The 20,146-nt window shown below is 37.8% G+C and overlaps 1 protein-coding gene across 14 annotated transcripts in view; it reads right to left on the bottom strand.

Moving 5' to 3' along the window:
* The window catches only part of MEF2C (myocyte enhancer factor 2C), a 148,333-nt gene extending 134,798 nt beyond the window's left edge, over positions 1 to 13,535 (bottom strand). For 7 of the 14 annotated variants that reach the window (XM_031674113.2, XM_031674136.2, XM_031674116.2 and 4 more), the window contains exon 1: positions 6,657 to 7,076. The gene's annotated coding sequence lies outside the window, so the exon portion shown is untranslated. Of the gene's footprint in view, positions 1 to 6,656; positions 7,077 to 7,289; positions 7,397 to 11,160; positions 11,252 to 12,726; positions 12,917 to 13,456 lie in introns of those variants that run through there. The other 7 variants (XM_072958411.1, XM_072958418.1, XM_072958412.1 and 4 more) reach the window with 4 other exon arrangements.
* Positions 13,536 to 20,146: the final 6,611 nt, after the last annotated feature.

The raw sequence follows: 20,146 nt of genomic DNA, 5'->3' as shown, positions 1-20,146 counted from the left end.
ACCATGATTTCTAAAAATGAAATGCTCCAGTGAATATTTCTGCTAAATAATCACATTTTCAAAATTACTTTACAGAAATCCCAATCTCTCCTATGATATTAAGCAATATTACCAGCTTTCCATAATAAGCCTTAGTTGTATACCTCATGCAATGGTCAACAATTAATTAGAAGGTTAAAAAAAGTCATGTTTACTCTATTAAGTAGTAGACTAATTCCCTTGTCTGTCCCCACTTATTTACATTAGTGAATCTATTTTCCAATTTTGCAATTAAATAAGCATATCTAAGCCAAAGCTGCCTATCTTCAGGGTTCGGGGGAAGACGCATTCTCTTGCTATCATTCTAACTTGCTGAAAGAATTACAGAGGTGTGAAAAAGAGAGGTAGTTGTTAGCTGTTTAAAAAAAAACACTTTGCATTCTATCAAAAGACCATATCCATTGGTTATTATTTCCGAGAACAATTTATATGAATTCTTCATGTGCATCTTATCTATGACAACAAGATACAAGAGGAAAACCAGACCACACTCAGGATACTATTTGTAAAAAGCAGGTTCTCACCAGGGACTGCTTCAGAGATCAGTTTCTCCAGTCTCTGAAAACAAGTTTAAGGTACTTCAATTAAATTATTGCTAGAAGATCGGCACTGTCATTCTACATGAATTGCGACCACTTGCAAGAAGAACAACATTGCTCCAGTCGTTGCAAATTTACAACATTAAGAATTAATAAAGTCTCTATAATGTCTGCATTATTTAAGAGTAATGATTCCTGCAGAATTCTGCCTGTAATAGGTTTGCTGTTTTTAATCTCTTGTAATGTCACTGATTTCCTTTATAATGTCCTCAAAAGATTATCTTCATGCATACTTTGAAGTTTGTTTACACTGGCTGTATTTTTAAAATAAACACAGAGATTTAACTCAGGCAATATAATGACAACGTGCATTAAGATGACAAATGAATGCTACTCATGTTATCACCTCAAACCCAAAAACACGTACAAAACAGGTATCATACAATTTCCATATTTATTAGGAATATAACTTTCCTTTTTGTAGTTAATGTTAAAATAATACCAAAGAAATTTAAGATAATGCTATATTGGATAATCTTTTTTATAATCTTATTTTTCTACAATGGTATTCTTTGTTATAGAATTTTCTTTATTTTTCCTGCACGGACAAAAACTAGTGTAAGAACACCGAAGCTATCTACTTCTTAAGAAAGGTAGGGAATGGGTGCTTTTAGCTCTCTTGATTTCTTTATGCCTCAATACATCTATAAAATAGTTACTACTGAATTCTTGTTTTGAGCAAAATTAGTTGTAGTGCACTTTATAGAAGTTAAGTAATATTAAAATTACAAAATTCTCAAAGACTTTTTTCAGCATTCAGTGTGAGAAAGGTTATCAATAGGAACCACTTTTAGGAAAAACCTGACAGTTTCCTTTGCTCACTAACTATAGCAGACCATTAGAAATTATTTTCTTTCTCATGCTGTTATTCACTTACATACTGCATATTTGCTTCAATTCTCCAAGGGAAGAAATGTGGCTCTTGTGGGAAAGGTCCACCCCTTTCTACATGTTTGCTTCCTAGAACGAAAGGAACACACCCCCTAACATTCTTTGAAATGTGTCCAACATGCACAGAATTGTAATAACACTGTATTATTGACCAGATTAGAAAAATCTTAAATGGGAGGCAAATATCGTTAAAATGCACATGTTTTGAATCAGGAAAACTAAGAGACGCATACACAGGTAAGGGAAATGAACTATGCTCAGTTCAGCCTCAGTCTAGGGTCTATGCCTGGACGCTCAGAACACTTGTGTTAGAAGCAATCTGTGAGTGTTTTTGTGCACTTGTGTGTGGTATGGCAACTCAGGAGGAGGCCCATAAATGTTACAGGCTTTAAGGTGCATCTTTTGAATTTCAGACCCATTGGGGAAAGCCTTCTGCCTTTCATAGACATTTTAAAGAATAAATATTCAGAAACTAAAGTCTCTATTTTTTGTAAGTAGAATCAGAAAGTTGTCTGAAATCATTTAAGTGGGAAAGCATTGAAAGTCTACACTCACCATCTAATGACAGAAAACTCACACCAGAGTTGGTATCCACTGACTTCGACCTCGACCTCGACAACTTGCTGGTCATAAGAAGTTTTTCCAACAAGCTTTCCTTCTATTAGGTAGAATACTATGCTGCCAAAGCAAGCTTTTTTATTGTGATTTTCTAATAAAGTGATACAATCCACATTTGTGGGAATCTGTACATTTATCTTTACTTTTTATTTTGCTAAATCCTCTTTTTTTATTCCACTTTTGCACAGAAATTTGCAAATGTGAAGACACAGAGTAGGCGAAATTTTCTATCTCTTTTGAGATATTTCAGTGTTTAAATGAAACGGTTAGTCCCTTCGCAATTTGTTGGTCAGGCTTTTGCGGATGAACTCAGCTACGTATTTTCCAGGCCTACAAAATGGAAGCTCTGCTACTCTGCCTGTGTTTTCCACTTGGAATAAGAGGGAATATAAACAGTGAATATATGAACTGGAGCTTAAGGTAATAAACTTATTAAAACTTAGTAAGATATTGTTATGGTCAAAGAAACCCTGCAAGTGTGTGCCACAAATCTACTCAGATGAAACATTTCATTCACTGGAATTTCCTATCTCACTATAATAATGCACAGAAAATTAAACACATAAATATTAATTTTATGTATCACAGAAGATGTAGGCAATGAAAATGCAATGTTTACATTATGGGTGACTCATTAGTGTTTTATTGTGCGAAACACTAGGAGGCATCAGTTGGGTGAAAAAAGGACTTCAATATTTAAAGAAGCAAGAAATTACTGTAGAGTTGGATATGTAAGAAGTTGGGGTTTTCAAAATGTTATTATGTAAACCAAAACTTTATTCTCTGAAATAAACTCTGAAAACTTCATATTTTGTTGTAAAGAATGACCTTTACAAAACATTCATGAAATAGATATAATCTGACCAGTAAACATCTATCAAGATATATTTCAAACGTATGGATTCATTAACTAAGGAATTCCACATTTTTACGAAGAACCTATTTGGTAACAGAATAACATAATGGTTATTGACTACTGTGCATTTTCTGCTCGGTTACTCAATACTATGAGTGTATGTTTTATTTCTGGCAAATTCTGTTTTGCGCTCTCTACAACGCCTCTGAAAATGTCTACTGCAATTAAGCCTTATAATAATAACTGCTTCATATAAGCAGCCAGAACTAGATATCTGTTCATAAAGAAGTGATGGAACTTAAAATACAAGCAAGGAAGACATATATAAAAGGGAGATGTTTTCTCTTATGTCATTATTGAAAGCCTGTCATTTGAAAACTGAGTTTTCTACTGTTTGAATGGCTCTTCATAATGAGGAAGCAACAGGGTCGTGGTATACTTATCTAGCAATCATTTGAAATTGGAGTGTCTTGCCATTCCTCAACAATCAGCTTTTATCTTTGACCTATCAAAATAACATGTGAACTGCGTAATCCGCCTTTTGTAAGGTGCACAGACTCTGTTGTCGCTCCTGGTTTTGTGAATTGCCTCTGTAATCTGGTTTGATTTCCTAAAGATGACAGATCTCGGTGAACAGTCAGGCTTTACTGAGTGCAGGGCAGTCCACGCGCCCATGAGATTAAGGTACAGTGCTGAGAACGGGGATCTTAATCACCCAACCCTCCACATACAGCACACAGACTGAGCACCAGTGATTAAATCTTCTCATTGTGTCCAGGCAATCACTGTATTCATAAAATGAATATGTGCATTTTTGTAACTTTTAGATATTAATTTGTGTGGTGTTCTCTTAAGAGGATGTGCTTAGAGAAAAAAAAAAGTAGAACTTTATTAATAATCTCTTTAAAGTCTACTCTGTGATCCTTAACTGCATACAAAATTCTTCCACATTGTTTTGAATCATGTCCCTGAAGCCAGGGTTCTCTGTTTAATAACTATTTTTTTTGTCATTATGTAGCACAAGTGTTGCTGCACAGATATTTCCCCATTTTTATCACTTTCTGAGATTTCAGAGACTCAAAGTATACCACACAAGAGTTGGGAAATAAAACCACAAAATATACTACAATAAACAGAAGAAAGTTTTGAAATATAATGTTAACATATGCCAAGGAGTTATTTAGCTCAGTTTTTTTTTAGAGAAGTTTAAATACAATAAATCACTTATGGGAAAGATATGGTTGTAGTGTTTAGTGTTATGCAATTTATTGATTTGGTAAAGTGAGGGTCAGAGAAGAAACTCAGAGAAATCTGAAAAATATAAAACATGATGCTTTTTCAGGATTCAATTTTGAATCATTAGGTAGCCCTTTTCCCTAATGGAATGAATCATTTACCCTAAATTTTGAAAACTGAATATGTTTACAAAGAAGAAAAGAGACAAGGTTCAGCAAGGTTCTTGTTATTTAAATTTTATATATTTAATATCAATATATTTTTGTTCTGAAAAGTTAATATATATAATTGCATACTTTTAAAGTATGAACAGCTCAGGAAAGTCGGAAAATTGGCTTTTTATTCTGAAGGCTCATTTGTTATTTAAACATAAGAAATAAATTAATATTTACTAAAAGTTACATCTTTAATACTGTCTTTCACTATATTCCACATACATACACAGCAATCAGACTGTAAATAGTCTAATGAATGAGGTAAAATACTGTCTTTAGTAAGAAGTATGGAAAATATGCTACAAATACTCCAAAGTTGTGTGAATCACATTAGAAAAAACAGTAGATTTTCTAAAGTTTAGTAAAAACCTAAAGTAAACGTAACTGCCAGCTATTGTCTCCTTAACTTGACTAGAGGACCATATGTTAAACAAACATTGAGTTTAAAATGTGTTTTGAGGAAAACTTTTAGAATTGAGTTAGTAGTCTAATATATAGCCAAATATATCTTCCTACAAATAGAATGAGGTATTTGATTTTAGAGGTTTTTTTTCCCTCTTTAGATAAGACATTAGATAGGTACATGTCATTTTACCTGTCAAGTTCTGACACTTGCTTTAGAACTACCCCTTTTAATTTAATAAATAACTTCATGCATATACTGGAAGACAATAATATGGTTTATTAACTGCATTATATTTAACCGAAACTGCTTGTGCCACATTGGTACATATTGAACATTTTCAGAGACTGGACCAAACTGACATCATTTTAAAAATTAAACAAGATGTAGTTTCAACTTGGAGATTGTTAATCTCTTTAAAGCTAAAATTAGTATGCAATACAGAGGTTAAATGGGGTTCACAGGTGGTCACATTTCCACGTCCTACCAAGTCTCTAGGGACTGGAGTTATTATGCTCTACATAAACATCTTTACTCTGCAACCACAATTCCACTGCAAGGTGCCAGTGAAAAAGAGGCTGGTCACTCTCTTTGACTGGTATAATGAGGTAGCCAGGGTTCCTTTATAACACTTAGAAAACATATGCACGCACTAACCATTTCACAAGACGGTTACTATTAGAGTTAGTATCAGATGCACAATAGTAAAACGCACTTCATGTCAAAGCAATTCTCCACTGAGGACCGGTTAAAGAACTGGCAGAGAGCCTGATTCTACTTATTATACTGTCAGCATTTACATATAAAGGTATTTAACACAAAAGACACACATTCTTAAAATGGGAAGAAAAAGAGCTTTTCCCCCAAAGTGATAACTACTGGACCTAGAACAGTCATACGTGTTTCAGACATACAATTTCCTTTAAGAATGAATAGCCGTATTCTGAGAAGGAGATAACACTAGTATTCAACTTTAATACTTGCATAATATTTCATAAAACAATAAACAGTGTGCCGTGTCTATATATACTTCATTTGTGCCAAACTTTATCACTGAGTTTGGTAACTTTCATCCAAAGTCCAAAGAGAAGGCAACTGAAGTGACTTAACCTTGTTTGTTTTTAAACAGTTATGTATTTGACTCGATCTGAACAGCAGTGCATATACTGAAATCCCAACAAGAACAGTGAAATGTATAGACTACCATGGCCAGGGTATTACTTTTTGTCCACACCAGTTAAGAAGCCCTCTCTCAAGCCAGCACTTTGGTAAAGGAAGGAGATGCACAAAGGTATACTCTGACAGACAGCCATGCTTTAGCTCAAACTAATCCCAAGATTTAGTGGCTCAGAAGCATAACCCAAAGCAAATAATCAGTCTTTGGTGGGACTCACAGAAGCATCTTTGCATAGTGAACTAACAGCTAAATCTTAAGGCATGTACTTCAAGGTCACAGAACATTCTGTGAAATATTAAAATCCACAGGCTCCACACGCTCCACCATAACATGCTAATGATGTGAACTAACTTCATGAAACTTTAAACACACTAGTGTGACAAGAACTAGTCAGGAGTGATTTCAATAACTGATGGCAAACAGAAAAGACTATCAAAAAAGTTACTTTTAGCAAAACACAAGGAAATCACGGAATCTAAGAAAAGAATGGCCAGCAAGCCTTAACTTCAGCCTCCAAAAAGGCACAGGGATAGATTCGGTGCAGTGGAATATAACTGATGCAGATTTCAGAGACAATACCCCGGCTATTTCTATTTCCTGGAGAAATGTCAGAGGTACTTACATGAAGGAAGAACCGATCAGATTAGTCCTTGGGATATTTTCCTTTCTTAAGAGAGAGAGAGAAAAAAATAACAAGAATCTTTACTTCGTCCAGCCTTGAAGTGCTTCTCCACCTGATTCAAACATGCAGCCTCGGCGACCCACACAGAACCTTCAAAGTCAATCCAATAGCAGCCCGAAGATGTCTGGGTGTACGCGTGTGCTCAAGTGTCTGACTGCGAGCAGAGCAAGCAGAGAGCTGGAGACGATGTGTGTGCGCGCGCGCGGAAGGAGCGCGCGCGGGGGAGGCGCGCTCGGGGCCGCGCATTCGCGCGCGCCGAGGCCGCTCGGAGCAGCAGCAGCAGCAGCAGCAGCAGGAGGAGGAGGAAGGGGAAGAGGAGGAGGAGGAGAAAGTGGCTCTCAGCGGCCCGCCGGATTAAAAGTAACCAGACTCGTCCAGAAAACTGCGTCCAGGAAGGAAGTGACAGAAGACGAATGGGAAAAGGAGAGCCGCTCACAGCCTTTGAAACATCGCGTAAAAAAGGCGGGGGGCGGGGGGAGTGGAAGGATATTGGGAGGGGAGGCGGGGGTGGTAGAGAAAACGGAGCACACGGCTGGGGGTTCTAAGCAGCAAGTCCCATGAAGTGCCTCTTGCCTTCTTTTCCTTTATTTTATTTTGTCCTTGCCTTTGCCTCGCGCTGCCTTTTCCAATCTCCCTCACAATCCCAAACCGTTGACTCTCCTCGAGGGCTGGAGAAATCATCAGTTTCACTCTTGCAAAAGGGGGGCGGGACTAGACCTCGGAGCATTTTAATAAAACAAACATACAGCAGTTCCTTCCTCACCCCTCCAGTCTCAACTAGATTGATAAATTACTCCACTACACTGCTTTAATTATGTATATGGTATGCAGAATAAATCACTGAACATCAGTACCTCAATCAAGCACTTTTAAATGATAATTGCATCTTGGTGAATCAATCTTTCCATTCCTGACATTTTGCTAATTTTAGTTTTACGGTGGGGTAATGCCATACGCACACCTAATGACAATTCTTTATTGCTCGAAATGAAGACAACACCGCGAGCGGCGGCTGCCTGCTCTCTCCCGGCGCCGCCGCCGAGGACGCTCGGAGGACCGAGTCTTCGGCTGCGGCGCGCTCGCTCCCTGGGGACGCTGCGAGCCAGCCAGCAGGAAAGTCCTTCTAAAGTCGGGATCTTTCCTCTGACCAATAGGAGCGCGACCCTAACAGTTGCTCTTATGACTTTCCCCCGCGTTTGGAGACGCGTTAACCACTTCATTCTTCCACCCGTCCGAGCGCTCCTCCGTTATTCACGCTTAAAACCCCCAGACTACGGTGTCCGCAGCACTCGATTCCAGCGCGCCTTCCCTTCAAAATACGCGGTTTTCGGCCCTGAGAGGTTGGAGGGCAAGAAAGTGAACCGAAATGCTTTTCAAGTGTTAGTAATGTATAAAATAATAAAAGAATTACCAGTATATGAAATCTCGACTTCATCTTGGGGCCATGAACTTTCTAATCAGGTTGGAAATATTTCCCCGGGCAGCAGCTTATTCGGAGAGTTTCCCCTCCCTCCTCCCACAATATCTCTTCCACACCTTACTGGATTTTATCCAAGGCATTAACATGTAAACCAAACCAACTTCCCAAATGCATTAGGCTTCCCTATCCGATAGCCGATGACTTCACTTATCCTGAAGAGTTTCAGCTGCACAGGAAGCAGCAATAGAGACTGATAAGGAAGATACTTATGCTAAGGTTTAAGAACAGTAAATACTTTTCCTTACAAAAAAAGGTTAATAGTCAAGATTTAAGAAAGGCTACTAGGGATTGAGCCCCTCCCCTCCCTAGCCAATTACACCACGCCCAGTAAAGCCAAAGATAAAATATAACAACTAGTAAACAAGCCACGAAAAAAATAAGATTACATGCCAGTAGAACTATAGATTATATAAAATATTTAAACTAAATTTAAAATTTTTAATGTTGTGAAAGGAAGAAGAGAAAATACACTGGGGAAATAAAAATATTGACTGTACAAGTGCAGACAATACGAGTATACTGGAATATCTAGCTAATTAAAGATATTTCCTCACTTAAAAAAAATTCTTTCAGCACTATGTGTTTAACTCAATGACTAGTTGCATTTCCTGTTCAGTTCTGCATTATGCCTCTAGACTATTTTAATGCATGAGGGCAGTGTGAATCAAACAGCTCCTGCTTCATTGTAGGGGCTATTTAATCTGGGTAGCGTTTCTCAGAAGAATGGGCTCAACATTTAAGCATCTGCCCGAAGGCTTCACTTGCAAGGGGAAGGTTGATTTTCAGGCCAGTACAACTAGATCTGAATAATCTTCAGGCTTCTGGCTCATCACCATTGTGACTATCAGCCCAGACATTATGAATCTTTTGCTATTATTATTATAGGAGAGCATGGCCAACTGTCACAAAGCAAAAACCATATGAAATACCATTATTTCTTGAAGATTAGTATCTACAATATATTTGTTTGCCTGTTTTGTTTTTCATCTGGTGAGTTTACTATTACCATGAATTCATTTTAATAATATGGCACAGATGATTTATATCAGGTTTTCATTTAAGGTACAACTTCTAAAAAACAATCCAAAAATTTAAAGGTGCATCAACATTTTGAATACTAAAGATATGTCTATATATTGTGGTAAAAAAGAAATTAATTTTTTCCAGATTCACAGATGTCCTGACAAAGCAAATCATTTGCAGGAACATTTAAGTTTATTGCCATAATGTGTGAAATTAATGAATTGTAACAGTCTATTTTACATGAGCAAAAAGACATATTCAATACATGACTCTTAACCGTACTATTTTTGATGGATAATAAAGAGTATTTTTATTTACTACAATACATTTCAGTTTTAGATTTTTTTCCTTCAAAAAGAAACTATTTAACCTTTCAACATTCTAAAGAATTATTTAATAATAAACATTATAACAAGCCCATAATTATCAGTTATAGTACAAGCATTTAAAGGTATGTATAACCCCACATTGTGGATAATTTGAAAATAATTTAGATCTGGAATGTACCACAGTTGGCCTTTTAAAATATAAGATATTCCTCCCAGGAGATTTAGCTTCGTAATTATATGTGACCTAAGTTAATATTAGCATTAGTTTCCTCCTTATGAGCCTTTATAGTCGAAGTGGAACAGAAGAGGTTGTGCAGAAATACACAATAGAAAGTCACCTGAGATTTAAAATTATTCACTGGTAATCTACAAAGCGGTTAATCCAAGATGTGCTTTGTGTTCATCTTTAAATACTTCTGAACTTTTTTTTTTTAATCAAAATCATTCTGTTCCTTGCCACCTAATGGTACTTGGCTAGGATCAGAGTATTTTCCAGTGTAGGAAGTAGCTTGTACTAGGTGTTAGGAGGCCTGGATTCCCTAGTTCATTTAGAACTTAACTAATGAGTGTGTCCTTTGTGGGCTTCAATTTGCTTATATGTTAAGTGAATTCTCCAATCTATTCCAGTTCTATGACTGGAAAGTAGAAAATTTTTATACCCTTTAAGCCAATTGAAAGCTAGTAGCCTATCCTGTTAAAAAAGTGGGGGAGAACACTTCCTGTAAGAGAAAATGATGTCTGGGACTGATGATCATATTACTGATGATTTAAACCAGCTCTGTTTTCCTTCCCAATCACCAAGTATTTCCTTCATTAAATAAGTATCATGAGTGCTTTATTAAACCTGTAAATATATATTAACTTATCCCCCCCCAAATTGTTTAGCAATATATTTTAACTAAAGTGCCACAGAAGTTACAAAGAGCATGATCCTCAGAATTTTAACTCTAGGGAAAGGAAAGCTAATTTCGAATTTCTCTTTGGGGCTGCATATCATCTTGCTCCACCCTCCACTCCTTACTACTTCACTACATCAAATCAGCAATCTACTAAAACACTGTGCACTGGGTCTGCCTGCTTTTAAGCTTGGCCCACGCTGGGTGTAGCTCTTGAAGTGAGCTTTAAAAAATTATTCTAAAGTAAGCTGAGGAGGTTGCCACAGCAACCCACCCTAAAATGAAGGAAGTCTATAGATTAATCTACCCCTCAAGACTATTCAACTACAGTAGTATCTGTTCTTCAGCTAGAATATTTTCAACACACACATGATAATTGAACATAGAAGTTCAGATATAAAAAGTAGTAAGACACAAATTCCAATAGCAGAAAAAAATGTTATCTCTTTTTATAGTTACAGTAGAGATGACTCACACAAGTTTTCCTGAAATGGATTATTTGTAAAACAGATTTGCAAAGGTAGGCCCTGAAAGGTGATGCGAGTTTTAAGCAAAATGGTATGGTACTGCTCTATAATAAAGTACATAATGGTTATGCAACATTTTATCACTTTTATACATGTTTACATTATAAATACCTAATGACAGAGTTTGGCAGCTTCACCTTTATGCATTAACTTTGTGGTAGGTGATAATAACACATGTTAAGCACTTACCACATACACATACAGTCCGTCATTTGCCTTCCATTCTTTACTTCATCTCTTCATAGAAGTTACTTCACAGTTTGCAACTCTTCTTTGGCACCTTAAAATGCATAAGTACAACAAGGTACATAATTAAAAAACTTTTTTTAAGAATGTTGATATTAAAATACATTCAGATTAATTTATTTCTAAAACTTCTAATCTGAAGTACCATTAATGTTAATTCTAATTTTAAACCAAATAAATGGGTATTAAATATAAATTAATTAAAATGATCATTAATTGTGATAATACTTATAAACCTTTAAAGTAAATAATGGCAAATCTAAATTTCAAAAATTCTTTAGGTTCAGCTTTAGTCCATGCACAGTGTACATCACATGGACTGTTTGTGACTGAGAATCTGCCATATAAGAAGGATTTGTTATTACAAGCCAAGGTTTAATCACATCCTTTAGCTCGTATCTAAAGCTCTTATATTTATCTTTATTTTTGTACCTTTATTTTAATATCTGATGAAGAATTACAAGGAAGAAAGTCAAATTCATCATATCCCAAGCTAATAAAATTTGTCAAGTTGGGATACTGAAGTTTCAACTGAAGTTGCTGAAAGGGCTTATTTTATATGTTGCCTAAAGGCCAACTTTAAATACTTTGGGATTAGTTATGTGAATTCAGTACGGTTAATGAATTCTATTACCAATAATACCTTATCCTTCCAAGCCGTGTTTTACTGTGCTGAGCACAGACAAGTGCTCCTGTGTGTTAGCCTCTGTTTAAAACCAGCTTTCAATGACTTTGAGCACACAAATGAACTTTTCTTTGGCTTTAGAACGGGTCTAGTCCTCCCAGCCTTGACACATATCAGACCATAATGGTCAATATCTATTTCCCATTTGTATTAGCAGGAAGACTTTTCATAGTCAAGAGTCATTAAGATTTATAAAGCCTCTATTTTGGGGTTGTCATCCTTAAGATTTATTTTTATTTTTAAGTTGCTTCACAGTCAAGGAGAAATGAAGAATTTTGGTCACTTTTATTTTAAGGGTGTTAGCTGAGTTTTGTCTTTCAGATTCAGGCCCACAGTGAGTTAGTCTCAACTTGGGAGTCAGTACCAGGTCACCTGGTAAATCCTTTCTCCCAGCTCGGCTTGGTTTTACAGTCTATTAAGTAGGCATCATAATACACATCTCCCAGGGCCTTTTCATCGTACAGAAATGCAATCATCATGAAATAATGTCTGATAGGTGTTAAGGCTTTTAAAAATGCCACTACAAATTATGATACATTTCTTCCTTTTCCTGGATCAATATGCCCAAATAAGGCTTGATCACTAATTTGCCTGCAAATGTATAGTTCTTTAAAAAGTATCCACATGTATGGCCACATTTCATGGACTTTACTTTTTACTTACAAAATTGTTAAATATTCATCGGAACATTGATTCTATTCCATTTCTTGAAATATCATAGGAACCTTCAATTCAAAGATTGAACTTTCACACTTCCCCTTTTAACTATTTTTTCTAGATACCTCTATGTGTGCGTGTGCCCTTTAATTTTAAAAGATCCTTACTCAGAGGGGTGGGGGTAGGGGCGAAAAATGTCACCCTGCGTTTTGGTGCCCACTTCTTTGTCTGGGAAGCAGAAGGCTGGGATTCTGTCCGGACAGCCCCCTTTAAAGACCCAGACCCGGGAACGCCTCCGGTTTCAGCAGCTCACTCCGCTGAGTTATTGACTGTAGGCAGCAGCAATCCCTCAGGTTGATTTGTGTGGAAAGTGAATCCTCGCTGGCTAGGCGTTCAGCAGAGGCGCAACAGCCGCCGAGCCAGCCAATTATTGCCGGCCCTCCCCTCTAACACAGCTCTCGGTACCTACACATTCTTCTCTGGGTCGGTCTCCCCCAACCCACTTTCCCGCGCGGACGGAGCTGAGGGGGCGGGGGCTCCCTCCCCGGAGCGTTTCTAAAGCTCGGAGGCAGCTCTAGGGGGTGAGTGCGCCACGTGCGAGCGCCACGGGCGAGGAGGAGGCGGGCTCGGGGCCCTTCGGGGGGCTGCTGGGCCTGGGCGCGTGGAGGAGAGGCCGCGCTGTCTCGGCCGGGCGTGTGCCGGGTGGTGTCCAGAGCCGGGAAGTCACGGCTTGGGGGAACACGGCCGGTTGCTGGGCGAAGAGGCCGCGTGGCGGGCCGGGGGGGGGGTACGGATGGAGAAGGGGCCAGCGGCGGTGGGTGGGCTTCCGTAACGGGCGGGGGCGGTGTCGGGGGACTTGCCCTGCTGGTGTGGTTTGGGGAACTTGGGGATATTTACCCTCAGCTGACGAAAGAGGACCCCACAGATCTGGAGGGGCGCGCGGAGCGACGCCGAGCGACGCACGGAGCGAGCCCACCCACGCACGTGCACAAAGCGCTGGCGCGCGGTCTGCGTCCGGCCGCACGGGCTGCCCTGAGGGCTCCGAGCGTTTTGCAAGCCTGGGAGAGCGACGGGGCCTCGCGCAGGTCCCGCGCCAGCCGGCCTGCCTTGTCACCTGGCCGACCTATAGGAAAGGACAGGGTCCCCGAACTGGGTCTTTTTAAAGTCCAAACTCCCTCAGGGTCCACAGGGTTATTTCAAAAAACTAGCAACAAAGTCTAGTAGTTAAGGTGCCCCGCTGGAGATGGGCGCGCTCTGGCTAGAGGAAGGCCACAAACTACAAGGAGAAACGGGGTACTGGGGAGAAAACACAGGAAAAAAAAAAATCAAAAAGTTCCTTTCCCCTTCCAAGCCTCTGTATTTGTTAGCACATAAGAACAGTTCTGGGATCTCTTGCAAAATTATCATCACGAAATGGAAATGCCTGTGCTGTTTTTTGATCTGTCTGTGGAGTTCTATGAAGCGAAAACGTGGTGGGAGGATCAGTGCTCGGAAGGCATGATAGAGTACGTGCTGAATAAATCAAAAGGGTAAAATGTTTGTATTGTCGTGTTCTTGAAGCTATGAACTGCTACCAGTGTGGTAGCCCCTGACCGTATGTGGTTCTTTAAGTTAATTAAAATTAAATAAAATTTAAAATCAGTCCCTCAGGTACACTAGCCACTTTTAAAGTGCCCAGTAGCTACAGGTGGCTAGTGGCTACCTTTATTTGACTGTTAGATGTTGAAAGTTTCCATCATTGCATAAAGTTCTGTCAGAATGTGCTGCAAGAGTTTTAAATGAATGTTGGTTAAAGAAAGAAAGGAATAACTGGTTTTATGATACCGGTCAAATTTTAGGACCCTCTTTGCATTTGTATTTCTTGGTAGTAATGTGGAAGGTTTTAAAGTCAGAATTTTGGTATCTTCCTGCTGAAAGAGGTCTCAGGGAACACTTAACACCGCAACTAATTTTTTACCAAAAAAAGGGAAGTTAATAGATGCAACCCAAATCATGCCATAAATTTGGAAAGAAGGTAAGGTCACCTGACAGGGTATTGTACTCTTTGTGCCAGACCTGGGCAGTGGCTGGGGGTTGGCAAGGCAAATTAACTGTAAAGAAAGGTGACCTGACAGAAGATTTCAGAGAAAAGTACTCTTAGAAGAGAAAATATCTCTAAGTATTCTTTCAGGGAGAAATTCCATTTAATAAAGAATAAGGTGTATGGGGAATAACACTGTTTCCCAAACTGAAAATGTATTATTGGTAATGTCATAGATTCATAGAATGCCTTTTTAAAAAGACTAATTGGCATAACATTGTGCTTACTTGTACTAAAAAAAATTCTGAGGAAATGGAATTATCCTTTTAAAATAACAGCTAACTGCACTCTTAAGGTCAGAGAGGAAGGGTGTTACATAAGGTGAAAATTGTTAACAAAGCGTAATCTTCCTCAAATTTGATGACGATAGTATCAGATACATTGATTATGTCTTAGAGTGATATCACTGGGGTGGAATTTGACCAGAAACGTTAATAACATGAACAAAGCGTAATTGCAAATTACACTATTCGAGGCATGTAAGGCAACAGAACATATCATACACATTTAGAAACAAAGCACAAACTTTCTAACTTCAGTGCTTTGGTTGGTTGGTTGATTTTGCCATGACTATCCCCTGTGTTTCTTATTGTTATTTGGAAGTGATATATTGGTGTTAATTCTGGGAGTTTATGATAATTAGCTTTTAAGTTAACCCTTAGTGAAGGACCACTAAGTGTTCAGATAAGAGTACTTATGAATGATACTTTTAAAACAAAATGATTTTTAAAGCTTGAATTTCTCCTGAGCTGATGCATATTTGAATTATTATCTTTATTTCTCTTATTAATTTACCATTTGTATGTGGTTCATGGTAGAAAGCGTTCTTCCCATTCTCCCTGAAATCTGATAACCAAAGAGAAAATCTTTGAAATTCTTCAAGTGCTTTCATATGTATTAGAAGCATGGACATATTTCCACAGCTGACTACCTAAAACGCTAGCCTGACTAGGGAGGCTCTATGTGGCCAAAAGCCAGTTGGCTCTATCCCATGGTAACTGTATGATTACACACGAGTTACCGAACCTCCCTTTGCCTCCGTTGCCTCATGAATAAAATGTGGAACATAAAGTGCTACCTTCAAAACTTTGTTATGAGGATTAAATGAGCTGTTCAGTGTGAAGCCCAGAGGTGGGAAAGCGGTCAGCTGCAGTGAAGGTTAGCCATTTCTGCTCTCCTGCGAGGAGTTGTACTTCTACACCGTTAAGTTCCATAGTGGGCTATCACCGTAGAAGTCGGAGAAGTAGATTGTCAGAGAGGTAGAGATTCGTTCTGCATGAGAGCTATTTGTGAGTTTTACCTTTAAGAGATAGAGGTTTCCTTAATCCTAAAATTTCCTGACTCAATGGCTGTCTGCTGCCTTATTTCCCTCTCACAAGATGGTGCCTCTGGGATACTTTTGGGCTTCTTTTGTCTGTATTTATTTGTTTATTCTCTCCCTGAGGGATGCTTCCTTATACTTGTTAGCTGCTTGGTTGTTGAAAAGGCACTGGAAACTCCATCTATCCTCTTTTCACCCTGCTTGACCTTTGGAATGCTGTTGTCAGCCAAGAAGACATTGATATCTTCAGTCTCCCGCTAGCTTGAATTCTTTTGGGCAGAGCCTGCTCAGATTATCTCCTGATGTCATTCCAAATGTCTGATGGCCATCTATGGCAACGGGGCTGGGCAGAGGCCTGCTGGGAAGGGGGAGCCCGTGGAATGCCTAATGGAGCATTCTGTCCAAGAGGGACCTAGAAGTAGTTCTCTGTTGGACGCATGATCAGCAGTAGAGCTATGTCTCAGGGACTGTTTGCCACTTCTTGAAAAACAGAAACCATAGCATTTTGCATTTTTGGTTTGAATAAAGTCCCACTTGGGATGTGTGTGATTCCTTGTGATTTCATGATGGGTGTAAGTATGTGCTACAGGAAAAAACAGACTCAAAAACATTATTAAGCAATTTACATCTGGCATTCATGCAAACTCTTCTCATTAGGAACACCAAGACAAAGAATCTGGAAAGGAGAGAATAAAGCTACCACATCACCAATCCTCTCCATCTAGGTAATTTTCCAAATCATGGTACTTTACTTAGCTGAGAATGTACACATTTATTTCTAAAATATTTTATTTATAACTTAAAATTTTAAACCAAACCAAACAATATAAAATTGTATTTTTTCAAAGCAATATCATGCATGGATTTATATGTTTCCAATACTCACCAGATTTAAAAACAATGAGATAACATAATTATATCTGTATTCTAATTTACCAGAAAGAGAGAGAATTAATTTTCATTGTTTGGGATGAAGTCTGTCTAAATTATTTTGGAATATGATGAGAATTAAAAGTAAAATGCAATAAAACTTTAAAATTTAAGTCCATGATTAAAATCAGTTTATTTTACCAGTGAATACTAGTTCATTGAGTCAAAGATCCAAACCAAAAAAGGTCTGATCTCTTATAAAAGGTTTCTAAAATAAATTTGTAGTTAAATATTTCTGTATCAATAATATTCATATTGGTAATACAAAGATTTGTAGTATATGTGCAAAAATAATACTACCTTATTAGAATGTGGGTTAAAATAAGTAAGTTCAAAATGCATAACATTTAATGGCCACTCACTATTTGTCAGTATTGGATTAATACTGTATTAATTGCTTTGTAAACTTTACTTCCTTTTACCTAAGCAACAGCCTTTCTGATAGGTACTACCATTCTCCCCATCTTACAGATTTTAAAAACTAAAGCTTAGAGGGGTAATAGTACCTGCCCCAGGTCACATAGCTCATAAGTGTCAGACAAAGGATGTGAAACCATGTTGATTTGTTTCCAGTAGACGCCCTTAGCTACGATGCTATGCGGCTTCCTTATACTCATAAACTTTGCTCACTTATAGGGATGATGAGAGCAGGAAATGATATAATCGATATTTTTTTCCCAGCCAGAAAATATTTCATAAATATGTGTCTAACCGTGTGTCAACCTCTTCAAGGCTCACACTTTAGGAAGCTCTTTGCTTATTTCAGTAATGGTGTCCTTGCATTTAAGTTTCTACAGAAATGTCCTTAGGCGTTTACTCTGCAATCTTAACAGTCTGTTGGCAAGTCATTATCATTAAGGATGAATTTGTTACTGAAACTAAATCCAAACCAAATGTCATGAACAAAGTGCTTGATGGAAACTATGATATGATTATAAAGCAGCAGATTATTGGATATCTGCTTCATAAATTGACACTAATCGCAGATACAAGTTGGGAATTTCAAGGATGTCCCTGATATAAATGTGTAGCCTTTAAGGAGACATTTTGGCAACTAACACTCAAAAGTTCTGCTCATTTTTTTGAGAAGTCAGTTTCATTAATGAAAAGTTATATATCATGTATGAACATTGTGGGAAATACCTTTTCAGACAATGTACAACAGGATAAAACCAGAGTGAAAGGGTAAATAGAGATCCCGGATTAGAATCCAGGCTCAAACACTTAGTAATCATTTAACCTTTATTCTCTAAATATCCTCATTGTAAAGTGGGGAAAGTTGTGGGACCTCCCCAGGATGATGATTTTGCTAACAAGAAGATGTGAATTGTACTTGTATAGCCATTTAGTGCCTGGCATGTAGAAAACGTTCAATATAGTTAGCTATCATTATACTATTTCACTTTCAAGGGCTATCCCATATTCCTGAAAAACATCTCAACATCAGTCATCTAACAAAATTTTAGACGATATTTTCTTTTCTATCAGCTTTCATGCTTCAAAGTAGTTTTATTTCATAAAAGCATTTCATATTTGAAATAAATATAAAACATTTATGACAATATGTTGATCAAACCAATATGCATTATACCGAAGGGCCTTGCACTTTGGGGTGTCCAATTTCTAATATCCTTGTCAGTATTTTATATAAACTTTTCAGAGAATCTTTTTTTGTATTCATACTCGATTTGATCAGGCTTATGAAAATAATTTTATTTGCCCAGAATAAGGCACCAAAATTTTATTTTTTAACTATATCAGACATCTTCTCAATTGCTTATTGATTACATATCTCACACTTAAATTTATGGAACCTTAGCATAAATGTATAGAATTAGTGGCTTTCTATTAAATCTGAATTTTTAAGTCCTTTGTAATCAAGATTATGGGTGTGGTGCAGGCAAAATGGTAAGGTTGCTGAAGCTTGTCTTTGTATCACCATCTTCCCTCCACTCACCTTCAGCTGGTCCTCCTTTCACTCTGGCATGCTCCACTCACCCAGCTGCAGTTTTAAAAATCAATAATAGCTCTTTATTGCGTGCCTCTATCTCCTCCCAGCCTCTCCCTGATATGACCCACAAGGTTCTTTCATTCCTCAGAAGCCTCTTTATGTTCCTGAATTCTCTTGGACTATGTTCTACCAGAGGAGCCAAGCACTCCAGCCACTTACATTGTGATGCAGTAGCAATGTGTTATTCCTTTAAATGAACTTCTCTTCAGAAGTTTTCCAAAAAGAGTTCATAATCCAAAGGAATATCTGTGATTACACAAATTCTACAAAATCCCTGCTGTGTTGGTCAGGAGATGCTTTGGGGAGGAGACTCTCAGTATGTCTCAGGTCACGGTGTTCTGACCTGGCTGCAAGTCAGTGAGAAGCCTGGCTCTTCCTTGAGGAAGACATTTTATTATTTTTGAAAAGGTTGGGATTGAGAGACAAATTCTCTGTCAGCAAAATATCATGATTCTTGAACATTTGTCTACTTACTAGTTTTTTAAAAAATATAATATACTTTAGTTCCTGCTGCCCTGGTTTCCTTTTCTATTCCTTCTTTGCATAGGAGGCACACAGTTGCTGTGTGTCCCTTGGATCACCGCCTACTGTGTTGTGCACTCCCTTCTGCCCCCACCCCAAAAGCCACCAGAGGTGTTGTTAGTGATTATTTCTCCAGAAATGTCTTGAAGGGAATATAAAAACCCTATGATAAGAATACTGTTACTTCCTGGACGGAGGGAAGAATTTGGAAGGATTGGGGAGAGGTTCAAGGTTGGAGGGCAAAATGCATTCTGTCTTTTATCTCCTCTATGAAATCACAGGTAAAGCATCTTCCTGAGTGCAAAGATCGGGCACATCAATGAAATGTGTCCCAACTTTGTATAGCATTAAACCTCTAAATATGGAGCATCCATATTAAATAGAGTGTACTTTATTCAGAAATGAAATATGAGTCTAAGTAAAAGAGTTTGAACACTACTTGAAGAGGGGTATGTAAGAAACATTCTTCAATTTTTGTGTTCCTTTTGATCCCTTTAGAAATAGCTAAATAGCTAATCAACAGATTTACTCCCATCTTTTCCATTTCCTTCCTTTTTCACCTTTATTTCTTTTGTCTTTCCTTCATCTTTTCTGCTCCATCTCTTTATTTTCAGTTGTAAATTTTTTTTAACATTTTTTATTGATTTATAATCATTTTACAATGTTGTGTCAAATTCCAGTGTTGAGCTTATTTCTAAATAATTGATGATTTATGCTATAGAC

Source organism: Vicugna pacos, chromosome 3 (genome assembly GCF_048564905.1).
Source record: "Vicugna pacos chromosome 3, VicPac4, whole genome shotgun sequence".
Lineage (NCBI taxonomy): Eukaryota > Metazoa > Chordata > Mammalia > Artiodactyla > Camelidae > Vicugna > Vicugna pacos.
This window is presented reverse-complemented; position numbering and strand designations above follow the sequence as displayed.